At 42.8% G+C, this 25,573-nt stretch overlaps 2 non-coding genes across 2 annotated transcripts; one reads left to right on the top strand and one right to left on the bottom strand.

Annotated features, from left to right (window-relative positions):
• The first annotated feature begins 6,381 nt into the window (after positions 1-6,381).
• Positions 6,382-6,519, top strand: LOC114809780. The gene has a single exon (XR_003757558.1). It is a non-coding gene; the product is annotated as a small nucleolar RNA SNORA7 (small nucleolar RNA).
• Positions 6,520-14,213: 7,694 nt separating this feature from the next.
• LOC114809618 lies at positions 14,214-14,351 on the bottom strand. The gene has a single exon (XR_003757394.1). It is a non-coding gene; the product is annotated as a small nucleolar RNA SNORA7 (small nucleolar RNA).
• Positions 14,352-25,573: the final 11,222 nt, after the last annotated feature.

Raw genomic sequence — 25,573 nt, 5'->3', positions numbered from 1 at the left:
GTTTTTAGTACAGTGCTCTGCAAAGAGCAAGTGCTCAATAAATTAGATTGAATGAATATCAATTGCATTAGTGCATTATAAAGCTCTGTAAAATTGATAAGGACAATATAAATATAAAGAGAGTGCTAAAAACACAACAGTAGCTTAAGTAGCATTGCAAGTATATACTACTAAAATTATACTTTTTATTTTTGGTAAACTTGCAAATATCAAGTGTTATCTTTGGGTTGGACACAGTACGTGTCCAACTTGCAAATATCAAGTGTTATCTTTCACAACATATTCAGCAAAAAGACATCTTTTGTTTACATGTTAAGTGTCTCATTTTCTAAAGCCAAATAGAGAACAAAGACCAAAAGGATGGGAACGGACAGCGTGAGTGAAGCTGTGGAAATGTTTGAACTCAAGTCCAATTTAAAATTATCTTGTATCTACCCCAGCACTTAGTACATTGCCTGGCCCATAGTAAGCACCTAAAAAATACCATGAAATAACCCCCAAATTTTAGACTTAGAGTGCCATTTGGGTCATGTAGGCCCAGCAGTACACATGGACACTGCTCAGTTTTGCTTGACTGCATCCTTGAATTTCTTCCCTGACCTCCTCATCAGTTAATGGAGCAGCATAGCTGAGTGAAAAAATGAACTGGCTTGGGAGGCAGAGGATCTGGCTTCTTACCTCAGCTCACCAATTGTTTGCTGTGTGATCTTGGGCAAGTCACTTAACTTCTCTGGGCTGCTGCTTCAACTGTAAAATGGGGATACAATACCTGTTTCACCTCCTACTTAGACTGCGAGCCCTGTGCAGGACAGGGACTGTGTCTAATCCAATTAACTTGTATCTACCTCAGTGTTAGAACATCATTTGACACATAGAAGGAAATACTTACATAATTAATACTTAATGAGTACTAAACAAGTAACACAAAAATTAGTAATATTATTGTGGTATCTATAAGGTATTAATTGCCAAACACTGTTCTAAGAACTGGAGCAGGGATACAAGATAATCACTGGACACAATCCTTCTAGTAGTAGCAGTAGTAAAGAAGTAGCATGGCCTAGTGGATAGAGCATGGGCCTGAGATTCAGAAGGACATGAGTTTGAATTCCAGCTCCACCATTTAATAATAATAATGTTGGTATATGCTAAGCACTTATTATGTGCAGAGCACTGTTCTAAGAGCTGGGATAGATACAGGGTAATCAGGTTGTCTCACATGAGGCTCACAGTCTTAATCCCCATTTTACGGATGAGTGAACTGAAGCACAGAGAAGTTAAGTGACTTGCCCACAGTCACATAGCTGGCAAATGGCAGAGTCAGAATTCAAACCCATGACCTCTGACTCCCAAGCTGGTGCTCTTTCCACTGAGCCACACTGTTTCTCATTTGTCTGCTGAGTGACCTCAGGCAAGTCACTTTGCTTCTTTGGGCCTCAGTTCCCTTATTTATAAGATGGGGATTAAAACTGTGAGCCCTGTGTGGGACAGGGACTGCATCCAACTCCACTCTCTTGTGTCTATCCCATTTCTTAGAACAGTGCCTGGCACATAGTGAGCACTTAAATACCACAATTATTAATAATGATGGTATACATTGAGCCTCTACTGAAGTTACTGAACTTTGCTAAGTGTTTGAAAAAAACTCCAGACATATTCGCTGCCCACAAGTAATAATAGTATTTATTATGCATTGAGTAGGTGCAGAACACTCTACTACTAATGGGGAGAGAATACACAGGTGGGAATTAGACCTGGTTCTTCTCTCTTGGGGGGCTCACAATCTAAGGAGATGACACCCTAATGGGGAAGACACACACATTATTCACAAGCCATGGAAATGGAATAAATAAGCTTAAATGTTCCATTAAATATTCATATATTCATATGCATACATACAGGTGCTTAGAATAGGCAGAAAAAATGCCTGTGTGCAAGAGGCAGTTGATTTGATAGTGACAATTATCTACACTGATAATCAGTAGGGGAAAGCTTGTTGGAGGAAGTGGGATTTTTAGGAGGGCTTTGAAAGTGGAAAAGGTTGAGATCTAGTGGATTTGAGTGACAAAATCCAGGACCTAGAGAGAAAGTAAGCAAAGGGTCAAGGTGGGGTAAATGAGAGAGGGGTACCACCAGGAGATGTCTTTGTAGGGGCAGAGAATGTGAGCAAGGGAATTTCAGGTGAAGAGAGTCATTTTTTTATGGTATTTGTGAAGTGCTTACTTTGTACTAGACACAGTTCTAAATTCTGGGGTAGATACAAGATAATCAGATTGGACACAATCCCTGTCCCAAATGAGGCTCACTGTCTTAATCCCCATTTTACAGATGAGGGAACTAAAGCTAAGAGAAGTGGAGTGACTTGCACAAGGTCACACAGCAGACAAGTGGTGGAGGTGGGATTACTCCCAGTCCTTCTGACTCCTAGGCCCATGCTTTAGTTACAAGACCATGCTGAGTCTCAATTATTAAGTCTACTACTAAGGTGGAGAGAGCTGGAGGGTAGTTTGGAGAATACTGAAGCCAATAGTAAGGAGTTTCCACTTAATAGAGAGGGAGATGGCTAACCATTGGAGGGTTTTGAGAAAGGAGGTGTGCTTTGAGCAACATTTCAGGAAGGTAATCTGGGCAGTATCATGGAGCATGGACTGAAGTGAGGAGAGCTGAAAGGCAGAGAGCAATGAGGCCAACAAAATAGCTGATTTTTTTAATAGTTTTTGTAAAGTGTTGCTTATGTTCCAGGCACTGTACTAAGTGCTGCATTAGGCACTAGCTAATCTGATTGGACACAGTTCATGTCTCATGTGGGGCTCAGTCTTAAACCCCATTTTACAGATGAGGTAACTGAGGCACAGAGAAGTGAAGTGACTTGCCCAAGATCACACAGCAGACATATGACAGAGCCGGGATTAGAAGCTGGGTCTTCTGACTTCCAGGCCTGTTCATTTTCCATTAGGTCATGCTGCTCCTCAATTGTGATATGATGAGTGCTTGAGCCAGGATAGTGATTGTGGGGATGGAATTCATTCATTCATTCAATAGTATTTATTGAGCACTTACTATGTGCAGAGCACTGTATTAAGCGCTTGGAAATGTACAAATCGGTAACAGATATAGTCTCTGCCCTTTGAAGGGCTTACAATCTAATTGGGGGAGACAGACAGACAAGAACAATATCAGTAAATAGAATCAAGGGGATGAACATCTATTAAAACAATAGCAAATAAATAGAATCAAGGTGATGTACATCTCATTAACAAAATAAATAGGATAATGAAGATATATACAGTTGAGCCGACAAGTACGCGAAAACAGTGCTAAGGGGAGGAGAAGGGAGGGGGGAGGAGCAGAGAGAAAGGGGGGAAAAGAGGGCTTAGTTGAGGAGAGGTGAAGGGGGGGGGGGGAATGAAATGTGCAGAACTGGAAGATGTTTTTGAGGAAACATAAGTAGGTTTTAGTAGATTAGAAGTGAGGACAGGATGATGATGAAGAACCAGGGAAGATACCAGTAGACAAAGAGGGTCAAGGAACTGATGAGCTCTTGGCTATTATCATTCAACTAAATTGTGTTGGCTTCTGCCAGTTTCAATTCTAATGAAAGCTATCTAAATCTTTCTTCTTTGGGAGAACCAGCAGATTGAAGTGCTGACTTCTCCAGATCAAAATGTTTGTTTGGGACTCCTGACATTGCTATTAGGTAATTCAAGAAACTAAAATAGTATCCAGGGGAAATACTGTACACTGTGTGTGAATAATCTACATTTTCCTGTGATTACATTTGCATCTAAAGAAACAGGTCAGGAATGAACTCATGTTTCAGAAAGTCTTTGGGAATTACCAGTGTTATCTACGCTTACTGAGAAAGAAAATATGTAAACTACATAAACTATATGATACAGCCTGACTTTTAAATTCAGAGATATTGTTCAAAAATGAGTGATAAATCATGGAGTAATTTAGAATTCACTAATTTCTTCTCATTTTATCTCTCTAGAACTTGAAGGAAAAAAAATGTATTTTTCCTTATGTACTATTAGCTGCAGAAACTTGGATTATATCAAAATAGGATATTTTGCTACACCAAGAAAATCAGCTCCTAATGTTGTTCATCTCTTCAGCTCTGGTAAGAAGTGTCAGCTCTGCTTGCATGATTCCAGATTACAGGAAAGGCATGCAAGTATTTTTATATTTTATGGAGTATCATGAATTCATCATTGAGTCCGCCCTTAGGAGTTAGAGACTAAATTCAAAATAAATTATTCAAGTTTTTTTATGGTATTTGTTAAGCACCCTCTTAGGGTTGTACCTGGAAAGTTTCCAGTACTGTACCAGTCTCAACTATCCCTCTACCACCCCCCCTTCACCTCTCCACAGCTAAACCCTCTCTTCCCCCTTTCCCTCTGCTCCTCCACCTCTCCCTTCCCATCCCCTCAGCACTGTACTCGTCCGCTCAACTGTATATATTTCCATTACCCTATTTATCTTGTTAATGAAATGTACATCGCCTTGATTCTATTTAGCTGCCATTGTTTTTACGAGATGTTCTTCCCCTTGACTCTATTTATTGCCATTGTCCTTGTCTGTCCGTCTCCCCTGATTAGACTGTAAGCCCGTCAAACGGCAGGGACCGTCTCCATCTGTTGCCGACTTGTTCATTCCAAGCGCTTAGTACAGTGCTCTGCACATAGTAAGCGCTCAATAAATACTATTGAATGAATGAATGAATGAACTATGGGAGGGAGAGTCAAGCAGAGGCCTACCGGATTCATTCCTCACTTGGGCAGTGGCTAGCAGTTGGAAGGCAATCTGTTACAAATCAAAACTCACCTGTGCTGGGCAGCAGAGGCCTGGGAGAGAGTCAAGGATGGAGATTCAAGGTTAATGTGTGAAAGGGGACGATGGTAAATCCCTTCCATATTTTTACCAAGAAAACTCTCTGAATACACTACCAGAATGATTGCAGATGGAGGTGGGGCACTGTGGGAGAGATGACTCAAGAGGAATAGACAAAGACAAATATTTGTTAAGCACTTACTGTGTGCCAGGCACTGTACTAATTCCTAGGGTAGATACAAGTTAATCAGGTTGGACACAATCCATGTCCCACAGTCTTAATCCCCATTTTATTTTATGCTATTGATGCCCGCCTACTTCTTGTTTTATTGTCTATCTCCCCCTTTCTAGACTGTGAGCTCATTGTTGGGTAGGGATTGTCTCTGTTGCCAAACTGTACTTTCCGGGAGCTTAGTACGGTGCTTTGCACATAGTAAGTGCTCAATAAACATGATTAAATGAATTTTACAGATGAGGTAACTGAGGGACAGAGAAGTGAAGTGACTTGCCCCAGGTCACATAGCAGACAAGAGGTGGAGCCGGGTCTAGAACCTATGACCTTCTGACTCCCAAGCCCATGCACTATGCAAGAGATTACATTGTGTATTAAAGATGAAAATCCAGAGTTTAAAAAGCAGATCTTCTGATACCTTGATTACTTATCTCAGTAGAGGGATTTGAAACGTAGTCATTCATTTTTGGTTCATTTCCGAAACAGAAATCCTACAATAAATTAAGAAGGAGATTACAAAGTTACAATTAGTGTCTGTCCATTGTTGTCTGTATAATCTAATTTCCACATATGGCATATTTTGCACTTTCTGATCTCCAACAAATTAGTACAAATTGAATTTTATATTCAACTACTCTACTGAGGAACACATCATTAGGTTTGACTGAAACTAGTTAATTGCTAAATACTACTCCTGGGCTAACTTCCCACAACCCAAATATAGGAGAATATTGTCAATTAATGGCCAGGATCATAGTACCTGATATCAGAGGAAAGAATAGTGCAGTGGGTCAATTGCTGTACTATTTTCTGCCTTTGGGCCTATGAATTTGGTTGATGGGTTTTTTCGGACAAGCACGACTATTTTCTCCAGATCATTCTCTTCCATCATTTTCTAAAACGTGGGAAAAGAAGAGATTTGAAGTCCAAGGGAAGTTGCACTATGGCTATGTTATTCTTAAGGAAATACCAGACTCCATGGGGATTCTATACCTTTAATAATAAACAATAATTGTGGTTTTTGTTAAGCACTTATTACATGCCAAGCACTATATTAAGCCTAGGGTGGATACAAGCAAATCAGGTTGGACCTAATCCCTATCCCCTGTGGGGCTCACAGTTTCAGTCCCCATTTTACAGATGAGGTAACAGAGGCACAGAGAAGTGAAGTAATCTGCCCAAGGTCCCACATCAGACACATGGAAGAGCCAGGATTAGAACCCATGACATTGAGACTCTCAGGCTCATGCTTTAACCACTACACCATGATTTAATGAGTTCTCCTGCTGGATTTTCTCTGATATAGGCTGAGCTCACCCCTCTCTGGGTCGCACCTGAAGAGTTTCCAGTCCTCTACCAGCCTCGACTACGGGAAGGAGAGTCAAGCAGAGGCCTGTCCATTCCATTCCTAGCTTGGCCAGTGGCTAGCGAGTGGAAGGCAGTCTGCTACAAGTCAAAACCCATCCATGCTGGGCAGCAGCAGCATGGTAGAGAGCTGCGGGCAGAGACTCACGTTTACTGTGCAGAAGGCCGTAATGGTAAACCCCTTCCATATTTTTACCAAGAAAACTCTATCGATGCACTACCAGAACGATCACAGATGGAGTTGTGGCATTCTGAGAGAGATGTGACTGTGGCATCGCTGTGAGTAGGAGACGACTCAACAGCATAAGACAAGACAAGTTTGAGCTCACCAGGGTGATATCAGACAGATCTGATGTAAGTCCTGTATAGCTACCAGAAAGAAATCCATAAGTTCTGCAAAATTTTATTATATCATTTTTAATATTTGCTCCAGAATAGGTTCAATTCAGTGCATTCAACTTAGGTGAAGCATAGGATATGATCAATAGATGAGACTGTTGCAGACATTTCAGTGGCAATACAAACAAGTATTCTCAGCTTTGCTTACGAAATTCATCCTTGTGCTAGTAAACAAGCCCAGATGCAATTTTCACATGAACCCATACTTTACAGAATTCACCTGAATCTCAATACCTTGGACAGACGAAGCTTCCTTAAATTTCCAATGATCTTTTTTCCCCTCAAAAAATTAAAATTTCTGTGAGAAGCCACAGTTCATTCAGTGTTATCAAGTACTTGGGAATCTATGAATTCAATAACTAGTCTCTTTGGCATTGGGTATATCTTATCTTTGCACTCCACCCATCATTCTAGAGCACTGAGGATATTAGGGTGTAAAAATAAATCTGTGTTGTCTTTGGGACATTGTTTTCTGTTCCCCTCTTTTATTCCAGACCCGAACGTATTATTCTCCCTTTAAGTACTATATAGTACATCTTAATATATTGTAGTGTGGACCAGGCAAAAAACATTCTTTTGTTGTTCACCAAGCTCCACAACACCAGGACTAAAGGGACAGTCTTTAAAACTTAAAAGTGGTAGCTTCCAAACAAACAAAAGAAATCTTTCTTCCCCCAGTTGGCAGGAGAGAGGGGTGAAGAGGGAGAAGGAAGAGAGACGGGAGAAAGGGTAAGTGTATGGGATTCATTCCCACAGTAAATTGCTTGGCTCTGCCATTTGTCTTCTCTGTGACCTTGGGCAAGTCACATAACTTCTCTGTGCCTCTGTTATCTCATCTGTAAAATAAGGATTAAAAGTGTGACCCCCATGTGGGACAACCTGATTACCCTATATCTACCCCAGGATTTAGAACAGTGCTTGGCACATAGTAAGCACTTAACAAATGCCATAATAATAATTATAATATAATATCAAAAGGAGTTTAAATAAATTCATGGAGGAGAGTTCCATAGAGGGTTATAGAGTGAAAGTTAGTGAGGCTGAGGAGAAAGTGAGGAGTGTGAGTGGATCTACCTTTAAGGGTGTAGTGAAAAGAGAACGGGCCTTGGAGTCAGAAGGACATAGGTTCTAGTCGCTCCTCCTCCACATGTCTGTGTGTGACCTTGAGCAAGTCATTTTACTTCCCTGTGTCTCAGTTACCTCATCTGTAAAATGGGGATTAAAATGTGAGCTGCATGTGGGACAGGGACTGTGTCTAACCTGATTATCTTGTAATAATTATGGTATTTGTTAAGTGCTCACTAAGTGCAAAGCACAGTTCTAAGAGCCGGGGTAGACATACAAGATAATCAGGTTGCCCCAAGTGGGGCTCACAGTCTTAATCCCCATTTTACAGATGAGGTAACTGAGGCACAGAGAAGGACTTGCCCAAAGTCACACAACTGACAAATGTTAGAGTTGGGATTAAGACCCTCAACCTCTGACTCCAAAGCCAGTTTAATACAGGGCCTGGCACATAGTAAGCTCTTAATAAATACCATCATTATGGTTATAAAAGGTTGTGTCCATGAGGACAACCAGTACACTGTTCCTCCAAGAATCCTTGGAGAAGCAGCTTGGCTCAGTGGAAAGAGCATGGGCTTGGGAGTCAAAGGTCATGGGTTCAAATCCCAGTTCAGCCGCTTGTCACCTGTGTGACTTTGGGCAAGTCACTTCACTCTCTGTGCCTCAGTGACTTCATCTGTAAAATGGGGATTAAGACTGTGAGCCCCACATGTGACAACCTAATCACCTTGTATCCTCCCCAGTGCTTAAAACAGTGCTTTGCACATAGTAAGTGCTTAACAAACGCCATAATTATTATCCTTTCAATGATGTCAATAACAGAACACTGGACTCGATAGACCATTGGTCTGTCCCAGGAATGGCACTGATTCGATCTTATAACTATTTTTTCTGAAGAATCAAAACATCCACTAGGATGTTTTCAAAATAGTAAGATGAATATCAGCTAGCAAGGTCTAAGGAAGTCACCTTGGTGCCTGCATATTCCATACATAATGTTCCATTTACCTTACAGCATTTAAGAATAAGTTTACTGGGCTTTAACTTGGTCCTGAGCATGTGTTGCAAAAACCCTAATTTGGGTGGATGGTTGTGTGTGCGTGTCTGTGTGTACATTTGGGATCAGTGGGAGATCTCATGGAGAAATCAGCCCCAGAAATCTAGTCCCAAATCCCTAATCCTTCCCTAACATCCCAACGTCTAAACTCTGGACCATCGGCTGTAAGGCAGTCATTCGGCTCTCTCCCTGCTACATATCCTTGCTCCTCTCTCGTTAAAACCCGGCCCACTCATTCACTCTTCTAATGCTAACCTAATCACTGTGTCTTGCTCTCACCTAGCTTGCCGATGATCTCTGGCTCACACCCTCCCTTCTGCCAGGAATTCTCTCCTTGTTCATATCCGGCAGGCCACTACTCTCCCAACTTCAAAGCCCACTAAAATCACATCTCCTCAAGGAAGTTTTCCCTGATTAATCTCTCATCCTCCCACCCTATTCACCTACCTACTGCATCATCAATTTATTTGACTGTCTGCCCACTAAGCACCTAAGTACTCACTCCACCTACCAATAATAATAATAATAATAATAATAATAATAATGGCAATTGTTAAACACTATGTGCCAGGCACTGAATTAAGTGCTGGGGTAGAAACAAGCAAAATGGGTTGGACACAGTCCCTGTCACACCTGAGGCTCAGTCTCAATCCCCATTTTACAGATGAGGTAACTGAGGCACAGAGAAGTGAAGTGACTTGCCTAACTGGTGCAGCCAGAATTTGTATCCATGACCTTCTGACTCCCAGACTTGTGCTCTATCCACTACACTATGCTTCCCCCTAACTGTAATTTATTTGAATGCCAATCATCCTACTAGATTATAAGGTCCTTGAGGGCAGGGGACATGGTCAAACATTTAGTACAGTGCTTTGTGATGAGTAAATGCTCAATAAATACTATTGATTGAATGACTGAAGGCTGATTCAATTTCAGAAGATACAGGTGACAAAGGGAAACTCCTGTGCCAGCCTCAGCAGGGCTCACAGAATATGTTAGGATGATTGATAAGTTCTTAAATGGACTTTTACTCTTTTCAAGAGCAGCTCCTAAGGTCCTCTATGTAAATATCCATAATCAAGCCCTCCAAAGCCACCAGGAGTTACAGTCCCTTTAGAGATCCCCACTGTCACTTTATGTATCCCCTCCTAGCCTCCACCCTGAATTCTAAGTGCCCAACCCCTAGATACCTATTAAGCTTTGATAATAATAATAATTATTATTATTGTGGTATTTGTAAAGCACTACTATATACCAGGCTCAGTAAGTGTTAGGGTGGATATAATCAAATCAGGTTGGACACAGCCCCTGTCTCATAAGGGGCTCATAATCTTAATCTCCATTTTACAGATGAGGTAACTAAGAGGCACACAGAAGTGAGGTGACTTGCCCAAGATCACACAACAGACAAGTGGCAGAGTGGGAATTAGAACCCATGACCTTCTGACTCCCAGGCCTGTGCTCCATCCACCACGCTGGTCGGGAGCCCTAGTCTGTCAAAGGTATTATGAAGCTGATCTCAAATCACCATGTGTCTTGTAATACAATATCTGGGTTCACCGGGTTCTGAGGCATGACATCACTGCTCTGTGCCTCAGCTTCCCCACAAGAAAAATGGGTTCAGTATTGTGTGCTCAATTCCCAATCACTCAATCAGAAGTATTCGTTGAGTGTTTACTCTGTGCACAGTAATAATAGTAACTGTGGTATGTGTTAAGTATTTACTATGTGCCAAGCACTGTTCTAAGCACTGGGGAAGATACAAGGTAATCAGGTTGGGCACAATCCCTGTCCCAGATGGGGCTCACACACAATCTCCAACAGATGGGGCTCACAGACTTTACAGATGAGGGAACTGAGGTACAGAGAAGCTAAGTGACTTGCCCAAAGTCACACAGCAGACATGTGGCAGAGCTGTGATTAGAATCTAAGTCCTCTGACTTCCAGGACTGTACTGTCTCCACTAGGTCACACTGCTTCTCAGAGCACTGTACTAAGGAGCTGAAAAAGTGCAACAGAGTTTATAGATATGTTCTCTACCATCAGGGAGTTTACAAACTAGCGGGGGAAACAGGCACTAAAATTAATTACAGATTACAGATAAGAAGCAGTAGAATATAAAGAGATATACATAAGTGCAACATTAGGGGTGTGTATATCTAAGGGCTTATGTGAAGTGTGAGTACCGTTGTTGGGAGGATGAATTGGAGTACATTCAAGCAGTTTTCATCACTAATTGGTGAAAGTCCGCTGAATCCTTACTAAGTCTGATGGTTTGCATGGTTTACAGAGACAGTCTGTCTCTGACCATAGGCTTCCCTTATTCTTCCTTCCAGTCAGTGAGCGATATGTGCCAAGGACATCGAGGAGAGAATGAGAAGGCTTCAGCAAAACCATCTCCACTCAGGCAAAAGCAGCATGGTGTAGTAGATAAAGCCTGGGCCTGGGAGTCAGAAGGTCATGGTCTCTAATCCTGGCACCACCACTTGTCTTCTGTGTGACCTTGCACAAGTCACTTCACTCCCTGCCTCATCTGTAAAGTGGGGATTGAGACTGTGAGCTCCACGTGGGAGAGGGACTGTGTCCAACCTGATTTGCTTTCATCCACCCTAGTGCTTAGTACAGTGCCTGGCACATAGTAAGTGCTCAACAAATAAAATAATGATAATGATAAAAGCAATTCAAATGCATTCCCTGCTGGCAGTAGGTTAAGCTTTCCCTCCCCACGCCATCTCCCCTTAACTTTCTGCCCCCCTTGACTGTAAGGTCCTTGAGGGTAGGGAACATGTCTACCACTCTGTTATACTGTACTCTTCCAAACACTTACTATGGTGCACTATACATAGAAATTGTTCAATAAGTATGATTGATTAAACTTTGATATCTGAGAAATACTCACCCTCATGGCAAGGGACTAGAAAAGGAGGCTGCCTCTATTTTCTATAGGCAAAGACTGTAAATGTGAAAGTTCTCTCTCAAATCCACTCATAATCATGGATGCAGACTCTCTTTCAACAGCTGCATCTTTAAATTCAAAGACAAGATTCAGATATCAGTATAATATTATGGGGAGTCTTGAGTTCTTTCATTTTAAGGGCTACCCAAGGATTAATAATTTTTACAGGAAAATTCATATTTTGCCTACATTTCCACACTGAAGTTATATTAGTATGTAGACCCTAAAGTTCGCTTGCAAAAGAAAGAAATACACCTTCACAGTTAGAAGCTTCTTAAAAAGGGTAATAATAATTATGGTATTTGTTAAGCACTCACTATGTGCCAAGCACTGTTCTAAGCCCTGGGGTAGACACAAGGTAATCAGGTTGTCCCCCATGGGGTTCTCAGTATTAATCCCCATTTTACAGATGAGGTAACTGAGGCACAGAGAAGTTAACTGACTCACCCAAAGTCACACAGCTGTTAAGTCGCAGAGCCGGGATTAAAACCCACCACCTCTGACTCCCAAGCCCGTGCTCTTTTCACTAAGCCACACTGCTTCTCCAGTATTCAACAGTGCATTTGAAAAATTCAAGTGCCATATCTTCCATTCTCTTCCTGGGCTTTCACATTTTTCTTTTGAGATTCTAATGTGCATTACTGCTTCCACTTGGGGCCCTGAGTTTCCAAATTCTGTACAGACTTTGGTGTTTTGTTTCACAACCTTAGCAGTTATGACTGTCATTTAGTAACCCAAAGCCAGTGATTTGTTTGCCACAACACGGTTTTGAAATCTATTATGCTGGAACAAATTTAAGTACAGTAGCTTTTAGTGTATTAGAAAGTTGTAGTAATTAATTATTAAAACTGTTAATATATTCTTCCCGAGACAATCAGTTATTTAAATTCCAATCTCTAAATGTTATCAGTATATGTACTATAAATAACAGATGTGGGGAAAGATAATGCAGCTTTCCAGAGAGAGAGAGAGAAAGAAAGAGAGACAGAGAAAGGGAGAGAGAAGTTTCCATAGATATTCCTTAACTATGATGTTGAAAATTGTAACAGGCCATAAGAGCAATTAAGAACGAATTGAAGATGAGTTTACATGTATGGTATATTTAAAATTCCTGGACTCTCCAAGGTAAATTTTCAGTAATTTCTCTCTGTGCTAATTAAGTTGTTAATGATCCTTATCTCATTTGACTCTGTGACTTACTGATTGTACTCTATTCTACTAATAGGCTGATGTGCAGATATGTTGAAAGAAAAAATGCTCTTTAGGATATGGGCTTTAGGGTACCCTGGACAGCACCAGATCTGCTCTTTTCCTGTAGCGTTCAGGCTTCCTAGGAGTCAGGACATAAATTCTAGCTAAGCAGGTCCGGTACCTAGGGGTCGGTAGGGAACAATAGTAATAAGAAAGAATCCTTTTTAGATACGTTAAAAAATCCTGTGAGCCCCTTCAAATAGCCCTAAAGTTAGTGATTATAAAATAATTATTCTTTTAATAGCAGTGCAGAACAAGAGACTGAATTTTTCTAAGCAAATTGTCTATTTGTCCTTGGGATGATTCTATCTAAATCCAGCCTGATTACTCCCAGAAGCTTCATTCAGGAGTCCAAAATTCAGGAGTCCGGGTCCTAAAATGTTGGTAGCTTATATCAACTAATAACAAGCTGGTTGGTACTATACAGAGCACACAAAATCACATGGGCTCTGCTTGAATCAGATTGGTCCTTGAGACAAATTTCTTAGAACCAACAAAGCTTATAATCATAAAAATATCAGGAACTAAGTCCCCTCACCCTAAGCTTTTTGGTGTCCCCTTGACTTGAAATTTTTTCTCTTCATTCATTCATTCACTCATTCATATTATTGAGTGCTTACTGTGTGCACAGCACTGTACTAAGCACTTGGAAAGGACAATTCAGCAACAAATAGACACAATCCCTTCCCACAGCGGGATTTTGTCAAGTACCAGCAACTGATTTTTCAGAGTAAAATGATATGACCCAGTGTCAGACTAAGCCATAGGGTAGACAAGCATTTTCTATGCCACAGGCCAGGGAGGGCTCATGGAGGTTTATCAGCAGTTGCTGTTGTCTTCTGCTGTTGAGTAGTATCCGACCCATAGCGATGCCAAGGACACATCTCTCCCAGAACATCCCACCTCCATCTGCAATAGTTCTGGTAGTGTATCCAGAGAGTGTTCATGGTAAAAATACAGAAGTGGTTTACCATCGCCTCCTTCCATGCAGTAAACTTGAGTCTCCACCCTCAACTCTCTCCCGTGCTGCTGCTGCCCAGCACAGGGGAGCTTTGACTTGTAGCTGATTACCTTCCACTCGCTAGCCACTGGTCAAGCTAGGAATGGAATGGACAGGCCTCTGCTTGACTCTCCCTCCTGTAGTCAAGACTGGTAGAGGACTGGAAACTCTCCAGGTGTGACCCTGAGAGGCATTTTCAGCAATAGGCTTCTCTATATGACAAACACTAATCCTGGTTTACTCAAGGGATTCCATGAGGAAATAGAAAGGTCCAGCACCATCTTAATGGATAATCAATCAGTGGTATTTACTGAGTGCTTACTGTGTGCAGAGCACTGTGCTAAACAGCTGAGAAAGTGCAGTATAATAGAGTTGGTAGGACATGATCTCTGCCTACAGGGAGTTTGCAATCTACAGAGACTCTTTATATTCTGCCAGACTCTGGGACAAGTGTGCTGTGGAAGACTGCATGTTTGATAGGAGCTGTAACATGGCCTAGTGGATAAGAGCACAGGCCTGGAAGTCAGAAGGATGTGACTTCTAATCTCAGATCTGCCACTTCTCTGTAGTGGGAAAGTCACTTAACTTCCCTGTGCCTCAGTTACCTCATCTGTAAAATGGAGATTAAGACTGCAAACCCCATGTGGGTCAGGGACTGTGTTCAACCTGGTGATTTTGTACATAACTCAGCACTTAGAACAGTGCTTGACACATAGTAAGTACTTAACAAATACCATCATCATTAATAGAGAAGCAGCGTGGTGCAGTGGAAAGAGCACGGGCTTGGGAATCAGATGTCATGGGTTTGAATCCCGGAATCAGATGTCTTGGGTTCGAATCCCGGCTCTGCCACTTGTCAGCTGTGTGACTGTGGGCAAGTCACTTAACTTCTCGGTGCCTCAGTTACCTCATCTGTAAAATGGGGATTAAGACTGTGAGCCTCATGTGGGACAAGCTGATTACCCTGTAACTACCCCAGCATTTAGAACAGTGCTCTGCACATAGTAAGCGCTTATCAAATACCAACATTATTAATATTATTATTATTATTATTACCTAGTCATAGATGGCAGGTCTTCCCTCTATCCTGTAAACTCCTTGGGTCCAGGGAAATGTGCAGTCTGACATGTAGTAGGAAATCAACGAGAAGCAGCGTGCCCTGTTGGAAAGATCACGGGCCTGGAAATCAGAGGAGCAGGGTTCTAGTCCCGGCTCCGCCATTTGTCTGCTTGGAGACCTTGGGCAAGTCAGTTAACTTATCTGGGCCTCAGTTGCCTCATCTGCAAAATGGGAATTAAGACTTGTATAAGGTCACATTCTAGGCCAGAGGCAGAGCTGGGAGTAGAACCCAAGACTCCTGACTCCCAGTCTTAGACTCTGTCTCCCCCTCTCTTTCTCAGAGAGAGTGTATTGTAATCCCTCAAAAGCTTAGTACAGTGCTCTGCACCCAGTGACAACTTAATAAATACCATTAATTGACTGATATTCATTCATTCAGTAGTATTTATTGAGCACTTACTATGTGCAGAGCACTGTACTAAGCGCTTGGAATGAACAAGTCGGCAACAGATAGAGACAGTCCCTGCCATTTGACGGGCTTACGGTCTAATCGGGGGAGACGGACAGACGAGAACAATGGCAATAAATAGAGTCAAGGGGAAGAACATCTCGTAAAAACAATGGCAACTGAATAGAATCGAGGCAGTGTACAATTCATTAACAAAATAAATAGGGTAATGGAAATATATACAGTTGAGCGGACGAGTACAGTGCTGTGGGGATGGGAAGGGAGAGGTGGAGGAGCAGAGGGAAAAGGGGAGAATGAAGCTTTAGCTGCGGAGAGGTAAAGGGGGATGGCAGAGGGAGTAGAAGGAGAAGAGGAGCTCAGTCTGGGAACGCCTCTTGGAGGAGGTGAGTTTTAAGTAGGGTTTTGAAGAGGGGAAGAGAATCAGTTTGGCGGAGGTGAGGAGGGAGGGCGTTCCAGGACCGCGGGAGGACGTGGCCCAGGGGTCGACGGCGGGATAGGAGAGACCGAGGGACGGTGAGGAGGTGGGCGGCGGAGGAGCGGAGCTTGCGGGGTGGGCGGTAGAAAGAGAGAAGGGAGGAGAGGTAGGAAGGGGCAAGGTGATGTAAAGCCTTGAAGCCTAGAGTGAGGAGTTTTTGTTTGGAGCGGAGGTTGATAGGCAACCACTGGAGTTGTTTAAGAAGGGGAGTGACATGCCCAGATCGTTTCTGCAGGAAGATGAGCCGGGCAGCGGACTGAAGAATAGACCGGAGCGGGGCGAGAGAGGAGGAAGGGAGATCAGAGAGAAGGCTGACACAGTAGTCTAGCCGGGATGTAACGAGAGCCCGTAGCAGTAAGGTAGCCGTTTGGGTGGAGAGGAAAGGGCGGATCTTGGCGATATTGTAAAGGTGAAACCGGCAGGTCTCGGTAACGGATAGGATGTGTGGGGTGAACGAGAGAGACGAGTCAAGGATGACACCGAGATCGCAGGCCTGAGAGACGGGAAGGATGGTCGTGCCATCCACGGTGATAGAGAAGTCTGGGAGAGGACCGGGTTTGGGAGGGAAGATGAGGAGCTCAGTCTTGCTCATGTTGATATATAAAATACCTGCTACAACAAGGAACATTCAAATATAAAGTACCAGGGAATCCTGGGTGCAGGGGAGGTGAAACCTATCTCTTTGCATTCTACAATTATCCTAGGTTAGTTCTGTATTGGTCTTGTCAGATTTCAAGCAGACTTAATCACTAGGCACTGACCAAGCTAAGGCAGGCATAAATATAACTGGCTTCTGAAGCAATCAGCCTAGGAGGAGATATCTTAATATACTCAGGGACTAGCTCTACCCTTTGCTATCATTTCTTACCCTTGTTAGAGTGCCCCTTGAGAGGACTAACTCTTAGGAGTCTTTGGAACTGTCTTGGGATAGTCACTAATTAATCTTGGTTTGCCAGATGCCTGCAATCAGTAAATCTTAATTAATAAGCCCAGGATCCATATTCAGGACACTGGATGTCACTGACAGAATATTCTTCGGTCAATATCACTATTTTTGGATGGCTTTTATTCCACACACTTAGCTCGAAGTTTTTCATCAGTCTCGTTTCCTCGTCGGCCCCATTAGTTCATACAGATCCAAATTCAGCACAATTACTTAAAAGGAATCAATAATTCTGTAAGACAGTTCAGACTGCAGAAGGTGCCTTAACTAATTCTCAATTTTCTTTCAGGATGATCTTTTGTAGTAGTTGGAAAACATTCTAAGAGCCTTTAAATCAAATTAAGTGCTGGCTTTCCAGTTCTCAATATCTCGGACTGCTGCCAGAAAGCAATCTGAGAGATTGAGTCACTAGGCAAGCATTGGGAGAGTTTGTTCAGATAATGCCCTGATGAGTCATGGTTTCTAATTCCCTTAACAAGAGCCAGGAGACCTTTAATGTTAATTATATTATGGAACTAAGTGCAGGAATTCTTAATAGAAATGGACCCAAAGAGTGTATTTCTGGTTCCTGGTTGCAGGGTGACAGTGGAATTCAGGTTTGTCCTTGCATGAAAATAGATTTCTCTCCCATTGGTTTATTGCTTGGCAGATCTCTCTTTCTAAAGAGAATCTGTGGCGCCCAAATCTGGTCAGGGGTGGGGAAGGATTAATAAATACACTAGTCATGCATCTGGACAGGGTCATCAACATCAATCTGGCCTACCCATAGAGGAGCTAGAGTAGAACAACACTGAATAGGTAATCCCTGCCACCGAATAGCTGATGGAATTCATCCTGACAAGACCATTTGACCGGAAATGGAAGCTTTCCCTTTTGATGAATGATGGGTGGTCATAGGCAGACTGCCTCATACTAGGGATTTTTTGTCTTAAACAAGCAAGCCCAGGTTGCATTAATCAGAGAGTGGTTTGGTTTCTGGAAGGAGCAAAGGAATACTGTTCCCAAACTTTTAGACATTAACAAAACTTATTTCTTAAAAAAATGTAATTAGAGAAGCAGCAAGGTCTAGTGAGAAACAGTGTAACCTGGTGAGAAGCAACATAGCCTAGTGGATCGAGTATGGGCCTGGGAGTCAAAAAGACCTGTGTTCTAATCCCAGCTCCACCACTTGTCTGCTGAGTGACCTTGAGCAAGTCACTTAACTTCTCTATGCCTCAATTCCCTCAACTGAAAAATTAGGATTACATACCTGTTCTCCCTCCTATTTAGACCACAAGCATCATGTGGGACCTGATTATCTTGTAACTACCCCAGCGCTTACTTAGTACAGTTCCTGGCACAGAGTAAGTGCTTAACAATTACCTTAAAAAAGTGTTGAGGTGGGCTTTGATTTTTTCAAAAGAAAATCCATCCTCCTGTTTAATATATTGTGGCCCTGAAGCATTCAATTTTTTATAACAATGCAACAGTGTCACATAATGATGAATAATACTCCAGGTTTTCTCTTCAATGCAAGAAGGCCAAGCTTATGGAACATGTGCTGTTCCATTAGAGAATGTTTAGTCAGGGCCAAGGATTTGGGGAAGTGGTGATGGTAGAGAGAAGCTGATAAAACATCTCCTTTCCCCTTACTGGAGATCAGAGGTCAGTTTTAAATTGAATTCATGGGACCACACTACCTCTACGGTTAATCTATCATGGGCCTCTATCATGGGGAGAAGCAGCGTGGCTCAGTGGAAAGAGCCCAGCTTGGGAGTCAGAGGTCATGTGTTCTAGTCCCAGCTCCGCCGTTTGTCAGCTGTCTGACTTTGGGCATGTCACTTAACTTCTCTGAGCCTCAGTTACCTCATCTGTAAAAGGGGGATTAAAACTGTGAGCTCCACGTGGGACAACCTGATCACTTTGTATCGTTTCCCACCCCCCAGGACTTAGAACAGTGCTTGGCACATATTAAGTGCTTAAATGCAAAAAGAGGGGGGAAAAAAAGGCTCAGAGTCAGATAGTGAAGGAGGTTTTTTCCTCCTGTTTGTCGTCAGCGTTCCTTCAATAGCCTACGCAAAGGAAGAACTGTGACGAAGAAAGTAGGGGGGTAAATGGGCTTTCTGTAACTCCACAAATGCTGAGAGAAAGAGAGAGATGAGTAAAATAAACCACACTTCAACAACCTGTGAATTTCCTCAAAGTCCAGTTCACGCTGCTCCCATTTCTCTGAGGTAGTGGGTTTCCTTTCCTGCAGGGTCAGGGCACCACCCCTGGAATCTTCAGGAAGTTCTCTCTCTCTCTCTCTCTCTCAAAGCCTAGACTTTGAGGTGTTTTCCCCCAACTCATCTTCATAAAGTCCTTCGAGAGGCCTAAAAATAAAGGATTTTCTCCAAGTAAATTCTTGTTTGTTACACTGGATCAGACTTCCTTTGCCCGAGCCTTTTTGGCAATGAATAGTACTAATATCCTTGAGCCAGTTAACAGTTTTATTTGGCTTTTGCAATCCCCAAACACTTGATTGAATAGCCAAGTTATGCACAGGACCCATTTTAGCACTTGTCCACAATTAATGGAAAATAACTTTGTGCTTCATTAAATCAGTGAAAGCATTTAGTGTATATGTATTGCTCTAAATCATGTCTTGACTCTAAATGGGGTGTGCTGTCTCGGTATAACTAAATGGGTTGCAAGTTCCAGACTACTGGAGCAAAGCTTTCGTAACAAGATCATCTGTCTTAGAGTCAGTTTTGTTTTGACAGCTACAGACAAAGATTTCATCAAGCCTAGCATAAAAATGTCCTATTTTGATCCCACATGAATCCTGCTATTGTGTCTATCCTTGAGAAGTGTGAAGTATAAAAAGATAAGACTTCAGAGATATTTAGCAGTTTGCTGTGCAGCTAATCCCCGTAGCAGCGGCTTGCTTAGTAGAGCTGGTTAAGGGTTAACTAGTACCCATGTAACAAACAGACATGTGGTGAAGCTGTTGGCTAGATAGATACCTGGGAACTAGAAAACTTAACTCTAAGTAAACTTACTTTCCCTCAGGAAGATTAAGAAAGTAAGGGGAGGGAAGCAGTGTGGCCTAGTGGAAAGAGCACAGGTGTGGGAGTCAGAGGACCTGGGCTCTTATCCAGGCTCTGCCTGTCTGCCGTGTGACCGTGGGCAAGTCACTTAACTTATCTGTACCTCAGTTACCTTGTCTGTAAAATGGGAATTAAGACTGTGAGCTCTATGTCCAACAAATCTTATACCCACCCCAGCTCCAGATTGTCTTGTATCTACCCCAGTGCTTAGTACAGTGTCTGGCACGTGGTAAGTGCTTAACATGTACCATCATCACAATAATCATAATAGGGAATTCAGTTCAACTATGTCTCTTGACCTACTGAGAGCAAAATGCTGATGTGATGCTGTAGAAGACAAGGATTTTAATTTTCATTAATAATTCATATTTGTAGTAATTATGGTATGTATTATGCATTTACTATGTGCCAAGAACTGTACTAAGCACTGACATACAAGCTATTCAGGTAGGACCCCAGTCCTTATTCCATATGGGGCTCACAGTCTAAGAAAGAGGGAGAACAGGAAACAGGCACAGAGAATAATAATAATAGTAATGGTATTTGTTAAGTGCTTACTATGTGCCAGGCACTGAACTAAGCACTGGAGTAGATACAAGCAAATCAGGTTGGACACAGTCCATGTCCCACATGAAACTCAGAGTCTTAATCCCTATTTTACAGATGACATAACTGAGGCACAGGGAAGTGAAGTGACTTTACGTCCCCAAGTCCACACAGCAGACAAGTGGCAGAGACGGGATTAGAACCCATGACCTTCTGACTCCCAGGCCTGTGCTCTATCCACTATGCTAAAATCACTTGCCCAAAGTCACACAGCAGGCAAGTGGCAGATCTAGGGTTAGAACCCAGGTCTTCTGACTCCCAGGCCCATGCTCTTTTCACTAGGCCACAATGCTTCTCTATTATTCACCTTACTCTTCATGAGAGATTTTCAAGCATCCACTCAAGCCTTTCCAAGCCTTCTCAATTCTCAATAAATTCTTTTAATTGATGGATTCTGCATATAGTGATCGCTCAGTAAATAGGATTGATCAGACATCCATGCATGCTTGTAAAGAACAGCTATGTCTGGAATATCACAGGTCAGACACTCTTTCAGGGTGGCTGGTCTGACACTAGGATCCTCCCTTGTGCTCACCTTCCATTGACCTCTCCTCTAGACTGTATGCTCGCTTTGAGCAGAGAATGTGTCTACCAACTCTGTTACATCTTGTTCTTCCAAGTGCTTAGAACAGTGCTCTGCACACAGTGAGCACTCAATAACTCCAAGTGATTAACTCCATTACTGGCTCTTCTTGATACCTGAGTGGCTAATTATTCAGCTTCTCAGAGCAACTCTTTCATCAGGACTCTGAGTGAACTTTCCTAGATGTTCTCCTCCTTTCTCTCTCAGTTGTCGAATTTTCACAAAATAGAGACATTCTCCTGGGAATGAAGAAGTTAGATAAAGGGAGAGATCTCCTATTATATGGAAGTGCCAGTTCAAAGTCAAATAGTTTAGTTCTTGGGTGGCAGGAACCAGAGTTCCTCCTCCTGGTTCCTCAATCAATTGGTAGCATTTATTCATTCATTCATTCAATCGTATTTATTGAGCGCACTATACTAAGTGCTTGGAAAGTACAATTCATCAATAAAGAGAGACAAACCCTACCCACACCAGGCATGCTTACCGTTTACAGACCACTATAATAAGCACTTAGGAGAGTACAATATAACAGAGTCGGTAGGCATGTTCTCTGCTCACAAGGAACTTACGGTCTAGAAAGGGAGACAGACAATAATGTAAATAAGACAGATACATGCATAAATGCTGTGCACCTGTGAGAGGGGTGAATAAAGGGAGAAAATCCAAATGCAAGGGTGATGCAGAGGGAGTGGGGGAAGAGGAAATGAGGGCCTAGTTGGAGATACCCTCTTGGAATAGATGTACTTTTAATATGACTTTGAAAGTGGGGAGAGTGACGGTTTGTCAGATATGAAGAAGGGCAACGTTATAGGTCAGAGGTAGGACATGGGTGAGTGGTCATTGATGAGATAGAAGAGACTCTCCCTCTGTGTTTTTCATGGCAGCTCAGTCAAGAAGAATCTGTCAAGTCCTAGTGTCTTAACTACATCGAAACAGCATGAATCAAATGACTGTTAGGTCTGCTCCGTGCTGTCCAGGCAGGAAAGGAAAGGGATGTACTTTCGAAATGGGGCATAGTTATGAAACAGAGATCATCATCTAGAGATATTGTCCTACATTTCATCAATCCTGCATCCCAAGATTCATTTTCAATTAGCTCTAAGACATTGCCTAACTCTAATACATTATTCACCTCCTCAACCACGCCTCAAACGTAACTGTACTCTACAATGGGTCAGGGGAGACCTTGAGGTAAGAAGAATGTCATTCTCGGAATGGTGTGTGTCACCCTCCCTGCCCTTATCGGTGCTAGGTGACCACTAAGCCAATGATTGGATTGAAGACGAATCAAGCTGGTAAAAATTCTCATCCAAATAACGGATAATCAGTGAAGTCTCAAAAAGAGAAAAGAATCATGCATCTTTAGTGCCCCCTTTTGTTCACCAGTGTCAAGTCCCACGTGAATTTGGGTTGGCTGATGGCTTTCAAGCCCTTCTGGACCAAGGCCAAAGAAGAAACAGAACCCAGATGGATTCAGGTTGGGACTAGCCCAATATCTGTCCCTTACCATCATCCATGCTGAGAAGCAGCTTGGCACAATGGATAGAACCTGGGCCTGGGAGTCAAGTGGTCGTGGGTTCTAATCCTGGTTCTGCCACTTGTCTGCTGTGTGACCTTGGGCAAGTCATTTCACTTCTCTGTGCCTCACTTATCTCATCGGTAAAATGGGGATTGAGACTTTGAGCCCCACATGGGACAGGGACTGTGTCCAACTTGATTTGCCTGGCACAGAATACAGCGCTTAACAAATACCCTAAATGACATCACTGTTATCCATTCAAAGCTGATAAAGACCAGTGGAGGCCATAGCTCACGTACAGTATGTAACCACATGCACGGTTGTCCTGAAGGGCTGCAAAAATCTAAGTCCCAGAAATCCACTGGGCCAACCATACAGGTGACAATGCCCTGTGAGGGCTGAGTCAGATCATGTTCCCCAGAACTGCAACTTGAAAAACTTGATTCAGAAGTGGACCCAACAGAGCCCCTTGAGAAGGGCTTGCAAGAAACAGCCACATTTTCTGAGTTAACTTCAAAAGATAGAAAAATTGGCCTCCCATCCTCTAACTGTGAAGGTCCCTCAAGGCTCAGTTCTGGATCTCCTTCTGTTCTCCATCTACACCCATTCCCTTGCAGAACTCATTTCCTCCTATGGTTTCAGCTACCATGTGGACAATTCCCAAATCTACATTTCCAGCACTGACCCCTCTCCTTCTCTGCCATCTTGCAATTCCTCCTGCCTTCTCTAGTGGGATGCTCCACTGACGCTTCAAAATTAACATGTCCAAAACAGAACTTCTCATCTCCTGACACAAACCCTGCCCTCCCTCTGCCTTTCCCAACACTGTAGACAATACCACTAACCTCCCGATCTCACAAGCCCATTACCTCAACTCATCTCTCTCATTTGATCCACATTCATCCTGCCCATGCTATCTTCACAACATCACTAAAATCACCCTATTGTCTCCATCCAAACTATTATCATAATGATCCAAGCACTTATATCCCAGCTTTGACTACTGCATCCCCCTTCTCATTGACCTCTCTGTCGCCTATCTCTCCCCACTCCAGGTTTTACTTCACTATGTTGTTTTATTAAAGAACATTTCAGTTCAAATCTCCCCACTCCTCAAAAACTTCCACTGTTTGCCTGACCACCTCCACATTAAACACAAACTCCTTACTACTGGCTTTAAAACACTCAATCAGCTCACCCCCTCCTAACTTGTATAGTTGCTCTTCTACAACAACTCAGCCCCCACACTTTGACCAACCTACTCATTGTACCTTGATCTTGTCTTTGTCTTCCCTCTGGCCTGGAACTCCCTCCCCCTTCATTTCCTCTACTCCCTCTCCCTTCTGCATCATCCTTCCGCATGTATTTGTAACCTTTAAGCACTTAATATTCACCCTACCCTCAGCCCCACAGCACTTATGTACATATCTATCATTTATTTTAGCCCCTGTCTCCCCTCTAGACTGTAAACTCCTTGTGTACAGGAGACGTGTCTACCAACTTTATCGCATTGTAGTCTCCCAGGTCCTTAGTAAAGGGCTCTGCATTTAGTATGTGCTCAATAAATACCATTAATTGATAGATTGATTGACATATTCTGGTTAATATGCTATTGCTTTGTTAGTTCAAAGATGCATCCTAAGAGATGCAACTTGACACATAACAAGACCCCAACCTTAATCTGCACGGCAAAATCAATACCCAGCCAAATTCAAACCCCTGGTGTCAAGTTTAAAAGGGTATGGGAAGGTTTGGGGTCTCAGACATCGGCTTTACTAGATCCAAATTGCTACAGGGTGCCTATCTTAGCCCTCCTTGCTTTACTCAGCTCCAATCTGTGAGGCTCAAAATGTAAAGAAAGCCTGCTGGTGCAAAGTATTTCCTCATCCTCTAACAGGGCTGCTCTGACTCTGTGCCAGAGCGGCTATTAGCAGTGATTGAAGGGGAGAGACAGCAGAGATGAAATGCTCCTGGAAACCAGGCAAGAGAAAGACACCTCTTCACCCTGGACCTATCAACTTTAATGAATGATGGGCAAGATGCCCGACAGAGACTGAAACCAAGGGACGGGACAAAGGGCAGGCGCAGGCGGATGGCAGATTCATTCATTCAGATGCACATGGCAGAGCCAGGAGGAATATTTTTCATTCTCCTTCCTGATAGGGGGCAAAAAAAAAAAGAAGCACACACAGCATTATTTATTGTGCCAGCTGACTTCATCTCAGTCTAGACAAAGTGGTATTCGGCTAATAAGGATGAGGGGAGGGGAACAGAGAGTGGAGGAGAGGTGATTCTTCCTGCAGGCTTTCTATCGATGAACAATCTTGATGGAGACCCCAAAATACTCCCTAACCTGGGACAGAACCTGCAGGGAGCCTCTCCAGGCCAGGCACAGACCAGATGGCCCCCTCAAAGAGAGACCAACACTCCTCTTCCCACCCTGCTCCAAATCAGCACAGATGGTGGTAGACATCCCAGTTGGCAACCCAGAACATACATTGGAAGTGGAAAAGCATAGGCTCTGCCCTCAAGAAGTTTGCAATTTTATGGGCAGAACATTTTACTAAGCAGCATTGGTGTAGTGGATGGGCCTGGGAGTAAGAAGATCATGGGTTCTAATCCCGGGTCCATTACTTGTCTATGTGACCTTGGGCAAGTCACTTCACTTCTCAGTGTCTCAGTTACCTCATCTG

Source organism: Ornithorhynchus anatinus, chromosome 2 (assembly GCF_004115215.2).
Source record: "Ornithorhynchus anatinus isolate Pmale09 chromosome 2, mOrnAna1.pri.v4, whole genome shotgun sequence".
NCBI classification, from domain to species: domain Eukaryota; kingdom Metazoa; phylum Chordata; class Mammalia; order Monotremata; family Ornithorhynchidae; genus Ornithorhynchus; species Ornithorhynchus anatinus.
This window is presented reverse-complemented; position numbering and strand designations above follow the sequence as displayed.